Source organism: Carassius gibelio, chromosome B13 (assembly GCF_023724105.1).
Source record: "Carassius gibelio isolate Cgi1373 ecotype wild population from Czech Republic chromosome B13, carGib1.2-hapl.c, whole genome shotgun sequence".
Taxonomy (NCBI): domain Eukaryota; kingdom Metazoa; phylum Chordata; class Actinopteri; order Cypriniformes; family Cyprinidae; genus Carassius; species Carassius gibelio.
The window spans coordinates 10,612,641-10,618,980 of record NC_068408.1 but is presented as its reverse complement, the minus strand read 5'-3'; the positions used below and the strand labels follow the sequence as shown (position 1 = coordinate 10,618,980).

The window sequence follows — 6,340 nt, the reverse complement described above, 5'->3', positions numbered from 1 at the left end:
AATTGTGTGCACAGTGAAGACAAAGCAATAGAAAGTTTAAATCCAGACTGATAATAATCTAATATAGGGGTGCAGGTCATAGAGGATGTACACATAACAAGCGTTCCAGGGCTACAATCGTCTCTGGTTGCCGGGCAATGAGGCACAATGCAGTTCCAGTGACGACAAGGGCTGTAATCCCGTCTCCAAGCAGAGAGTCACTTGTCATGAATCACAACTGTGGTAATCGAGATGAGATGACACCCAGACACGCCCACTACCAAACAGCCCAGCGAGAGAGAGAGAGAGAGAGAGAGAGAGAGGGGTGGGCACGACATATCATGACAGAATGATAGAATAAAGAAGAGACTGGAGACATATAAGGTACAAACGAGGAATATATCCGAGATTGGATGGAAATATATAAAAGTGGCTGATAACTGGAGAACTGGAGAATCAATGAGTGTGGTTACATATATCATCTTACATAGATTATGCTTAATAATAACCCAATGCTGTTCAGGTCATGTAAACCCCTTAAAATGTATTCTTATCAGGTAAAGGTTATAAATGGTTTAAGCGAAACCTGATCAGCACACCCCCATTACTCAGATTTCAGTGGCCAGTATATTTATATATTATTATAGTATTTACTTATTATGTAGTATTTTTATCTTGTGTATGTATCATTTCTTTTTGCATGTCTGTTTATGTTTTAAAAAAGGTTATTTCAAAATCTCACGTAAACATGTTTTTCCATATGTTGTTGTTTTTTTTATAATGAGCTGATTTTTGATTTCTCGCACTCAATGTAAATGCAGTGCTCATTTATACCATATGAAGGACCAGCCCCTTAACCATCAGGTTTTTAACATCCTCCTGTCCACCAGCCCAAAAAGGCTTCACCTAACATTTAAAAAATATACTGACACAAAGGTCAAACTACAGCGATCGCATCCAAATAATCTAGTCACATCCACCACCCAGAAACACACACACCATTACTCAATCAGACAGAAACTGCATCTCAAAACATGCACACAAACACACACATCATTAAATCACAAACTCACTACTGCAAAGGGAGGAGCAGGGAGTCATTAAAACAAGACGAGTGGTGATAAGAAATGATTGGAAAGAGGGAATAAAAGAGTGATGGAACGTTACAGACCAGCTGGAAAGTGTTTATGACCCTCACGAATAAGGAGTCTGCAGTGAAGTACACTTAATATGTGTGAAACATTCAAAGGGGCTGTTCACACACAACACTGTTTTTTGATTAGCCAATGAAAACATGTGTCTTTGTCCCCTACGGGGCTTTTTTATGGGGCTTTTTCCCCCGCATCTTCCACTGTGAGCAGTGCATTTCTAAGTTGCTATGTGAGGTTAAAACATTTTTTTTTTTGACACCAGATACAGGTGGATGAATGTCTGTGCATAAATGTAAATGGGCCACTCAGATGACTGGATGAGCATATTAGCATATTTATAAGCATATGTACATGTTTACAGACAAGCATTTTGAATAGTTTTAATTCACAATCAGTGTTTAGGAGATAAAGTCTTTTTTTTAAATAAGCTGAACTCAACTAATAATTAAGAAAACAAAGAAGCTGTAATTATCAATCAAAACGCCACAGCGAATGATGTCATCAGGAAAATGTGACATTACATCACTGCACTCTGTTCGCCTGGAATATTATGTGTGTATGCAGCTGGGTTGTCACTTTACACATAGACTGGGACAAAATTATTACAGGTGGCCCTAATAAGTACCAAAGAGCAGAGGTTTACAAAGTGAGGGTCTGTAAAAACATTTTGGAGGAAAAAAATATATAAAAAAGGATATTTAAATAAAGTAAATAAATAAAAAATAATACAGTGCAGTATTATAAGAAGTATGTTTTTTTTTAATTACATAATTTCAGAATAAATTTTAGACATTTATTATGTTCATTTTTCATATAAGAAACCATATAGATGCCTTTTAAATTTAGGATGGGGTGTCCCTGACATGAGAATGATTATATTTGGGGTCCGTATATAAACGACTGAAAAACCCTGCCATAAAGGACCTCAGTGAGAACACCTGTCACAGGGCCTCTGTATGTGTGTGGAACTGTGAAGGTCTTCCCCTGACGTGTCACGGACATCTCCGCAAGATCTTACCGCAACCGCAAACTGCTCTGAACTTCGCTGAGGTCTGTGTTTTTTTTTTAAGAATGAACAGAAAGGCGAAGCGGAACGTGAGCTGGCACTGGCTGACTCGCCAGCCTGCAATTGTGCATATAAATATCTTTGGCGCGTCTTAGGAGACGGCTGAATCTGCACTGACGCTGAGGGGAGAAGACAGGGTCCCCTCCCAAATGGATTGTCATATCAGATTTAGGTGTATAGGTTATTACACCCTTGGGCTACTGTTTCCAGCACTGTCGTCTGGATGGGCCGGATTGGGTTCCCAAACTCGTCTCTCTCTCTAAAACCAAACGCACACACACACAAACACTCAGTCTTTATTTCCTCTTAAAACTTTCTGTATGTCATTCAGTTGGACAGCGCTCAGGTGAAAAAAAGTTCAAGGGGTAGTTCAACCAAAAAATGAAAATTGTGTCAACATTTACTCACCCTCATGTTGTTCCAAACCTGTATGACCTTATTTTTCTAAAGAGCATAAAAGATGATGTTTATGTGTTTTCATCCATACAATGGAACCTAACGGTCACCAAAACTGTTTGGTTAACAACTTCAAAAAAGTCATCTTTTGTGTTCCACATAAGAAATAAAGTCATATGAGTTTGAAACGAGTAAACGATGACAGAATTTTACATTTGGTTGAACAAGATATTTTTTTTGTTTGTTTATTTATTTTAATTTGTAAATCCTATTTTTTGTTTGTAGGTCAATTTTGGCTCAGAAAAAAATTCCATTTATGTCCAATGATTCTGACTGTTAAAAACTGTATTGTCACTGAAAACTAATCAGAATATGATCAGATATTTACACAAAAACATCATAGCATAATGCATGGACTTTATGTATAGCAACAAAGTACAGCTCACAGCAGTATAAAAAGCAGACATAGTGCTATAATAAAGAAAAGTCCAGAAACGCACTTGATCTTCAGTATGACAGAGTGGGCTGGCTGTCTGTCTCTGGAACTGTAAAGGGCAGCCACTGGGGGGAGACAGCTTTGATTTGGCCATTTAATTTGGCTAGTTAAAAAAAAAGTGCCTTTTAAGTATTTTACTTCCAGGGTCAATCTCCTTGAAGTAACGTAGGGGTTAAAGGGATAGTTCATCCAAAAATGAAAATCCTGTCATTAATTTCTCACCCTCAAGTCGTTCCAAACCCGTAAGACCTTCGTTTATCTTCAGAACACAAAGTAAGATATTTTTGATGCATTCCGAGAGCTCTTTGACCCTCCCACAGACAGCAAGGGTACTACCACAATCAATGGCCAGAAATGTAGTAAAGACATCAGTAAAATAGTCCATGTGACATCAGTAGTTCAACTGTAATTTTACGAAGCTGCAGGATAACTTTTTTTGCTCAAAGAAACCAAAAATAACAACTTTGTTCAACAATTCTTCTCCTCCTCATCCAGTCTGCTGAGACTCGCCTCCATTTTGGAGAGGACCACAATGCATGTGTGCTCTTCCGCCTCGTGTAAACAATGCATGCGCATTGAGCTGCTGTTTACGTCAACACGGTCATGCGTCAGCATAGTGATACTACCCAAAATGGAAGCAAGACTACAGCAGATTGAATGAGGAGGAGAAGAATTGTTGAAAAAAGTTGTTCTTTTTGTTTTCTTTGTGCACAAAAAAATATATTCTTGTAGTTTCGTAAAATTACGGTTGAACTACTGATGGACTATTTTACTGATGTCTTTACTACATTTCTGGACCCTGATTGTGGTAGTGCCCTTGCTGTCAATGGAAGGGTCAAAGAGCTCTCGGAATGTATCAAAAATATCTTAATTTGTGTTCCAAAGATGAAAGAAGGTCTTACGGTAAGGGAAGGGCGATTTAGCAAAAAAACTTGAAAATCAACTTGAAAATGCAACTACAACATGATTCAATATACTTTTTCTTTATTTACCCACTAGTTAAAGAAAATTATATTCCAAATGCAGCACACATTAAATGTTAAACAAATAACTATATTTTAGATTTAGTCCGAGAGCTCTCAGTCCCTCCATTGAAGCTGTGTGTACGGTATACTGTCCATTTCCAGAAAGGTAAGAAAAACATCATCAGAGTAGTCCATGTGACATCAGAGGGTCAGTTAGAATTAGTTGAAGCATAGAAAATACATTTTGGTCCAAAAATAAAAATAATTATGACTTTATTCAGCATTGTCTTCTCTTCCGGGTCTGTTGTGAGCGCGTTCACAACACTGCTGTGACTGTTGACGTACGACGCTGCTGACGTGTTATCTTTGTTATAGGGCGCACCAGAAAACACGTCAGCAGCATCGTGAACACACTCACAACAGACCCGGAAGAAGGTATTTTCGATGCTTCAACTAATTCTAACCGACTCTCTGATGTCACATGGACTACTTTAATGATGTTTTTCTTACCTTTCTGGACATGGACAGTATATCGTACAAAGTTTCAATAGAGGGACAGAAAGCTCTCGGACTAAGTCTAAAATATCTTAAACTGTGTTCCGATGATGAATGGAGGTCTTACGGGTTTAAAATGACACGAGGATGAGTCATTAATGACATAATTATAATTTTTTTGGTGAACTAACCCTTAAAGCCTTACAAGCTCAATGAATGTACTTTAACTGGGCTAGTCTGAAAACTACAATTTGTACAAACACTTTCATTTAAATGCAATCCTTTCACTTTTCATTAACCTACTTAAAAAAAGGTGCATGGGGGTGCCACAAAGATGTATTGACTTGCACTAAAAACACTTTTGCTTCAATAAAACAGCTTTACATATAGGACTATATTGAGAGGGATTACAAGAAAACATAAACCATCCTATTGATTTATTAAAGCGACTTGACTTGTATTGTTTCTCAATAAACAAACTGAACAGGTCGGGACTGCAGATTACCCAGCATTTCCTGCAGGGTGTAAACTCACCAAGACTATAAAGCTCCATGTGGTCTTTTAATTTATCCTCTGAGAGCTGCTTATGTTAATGATCTGCATCACTATAAGCAGGTGATATTCAAGTGAGTGAATATTGAATACAAAATTATGAATCATGAATATTGATCAGGTTATGTTAGAAAGAACTGCAAATGATAGCATACTGGCACTAGTCTGGAAATCAGTTAAGAAATGCTACTATGCTGAAAGCTTGGTTTCATTAACATAAATTGGGTCACATGCCAGATTATTCTAAAGAGGTTACCCAGCAATTTCAGTGTGACCTTATCAATAATCATTAACTAACTCTTATCCATGTAAAGAAAAAAAACTGGCCTCATTAACACTAGATATGTTACAAGGAAACTAGATACATAGATAGTTACTATAAATCCAATTTAATTCCGTGAACTGGTTCATTTGAACAAAGAAAATTGTTTCACGTCACTTCATGGTCGCTGACACTGGAATGGCATATTTATGTGCTCTAAAAAAAATCAAAATAAGTTAAACAGCATTTTTAGTCCCATTTCAGTTCCTTGCAGTTTCTTATTATGTGCATTTACAGTAAAGCACTAAAATTAATATCTTACCTGAAAAATGTTTGAACTTTGTAATAATATTCCTATTTATAACAATCAGTTCGGTTACATTTGTGTGTTGATAAAACTGTCCAGATTACAGATCAAAAGTTTGGGGTTGTTATTTTTTTTTATTACTATATATATATATATATATATATATATATTAGTTTCTTATGCTCAGCTCTATTTGGTTAAAATTGTTAAAAATGCAATAAAATAGAAGTACTGTCAGATATAATTTTTATATTGATACTTTAAATATTATTTTAAAGCAGTTTAATGCAGTTTCCTATTTGAATACATTTTGAACTGTACTTTATTCCTGTGATGGTAAAGCTGAATTTTCAGCAGTCTTTACTCCAGTCCAGTCTGTCACATGATCCTTCACAAATCATTCTAATGATGGTTTTGTGCTCAAACATTTATAAACCTATTACTGCACATTATAATAACATGCAGTTTATTACAACTCGTTTCACATGCTTGTCAATAAAACTGTCGTATGGTTCCAGTATGTTTTTTATTTGTAGCATTTGTTTTATTTGTAACATTTATTTGTGATAATCAGCTATTAATGTAACTAATGTTTAAATTAACAATCTGGTCTCAGTTTAATGAGTCAACTAACTTAAGAACCACTTGAACTGATTTATGATCAAATTGTT

General features: G+C 36.1%; 1 protein-coding gene across 2 annotated transcripts in view; it reads right to left on the bottom strand.

The window, feature by feature from the left end:
• pdss2 (prenyl (decaprenyl) diphosphate synthase, subunit 2) overlaps window positions 1–6,340 on the bottom strand; it is a 31,390-nt gene that overhangs the window by 24,353 nt on the left and 697 nt on the right. The gene's annotated exons all lie outside the window — the stretch shown is intronic.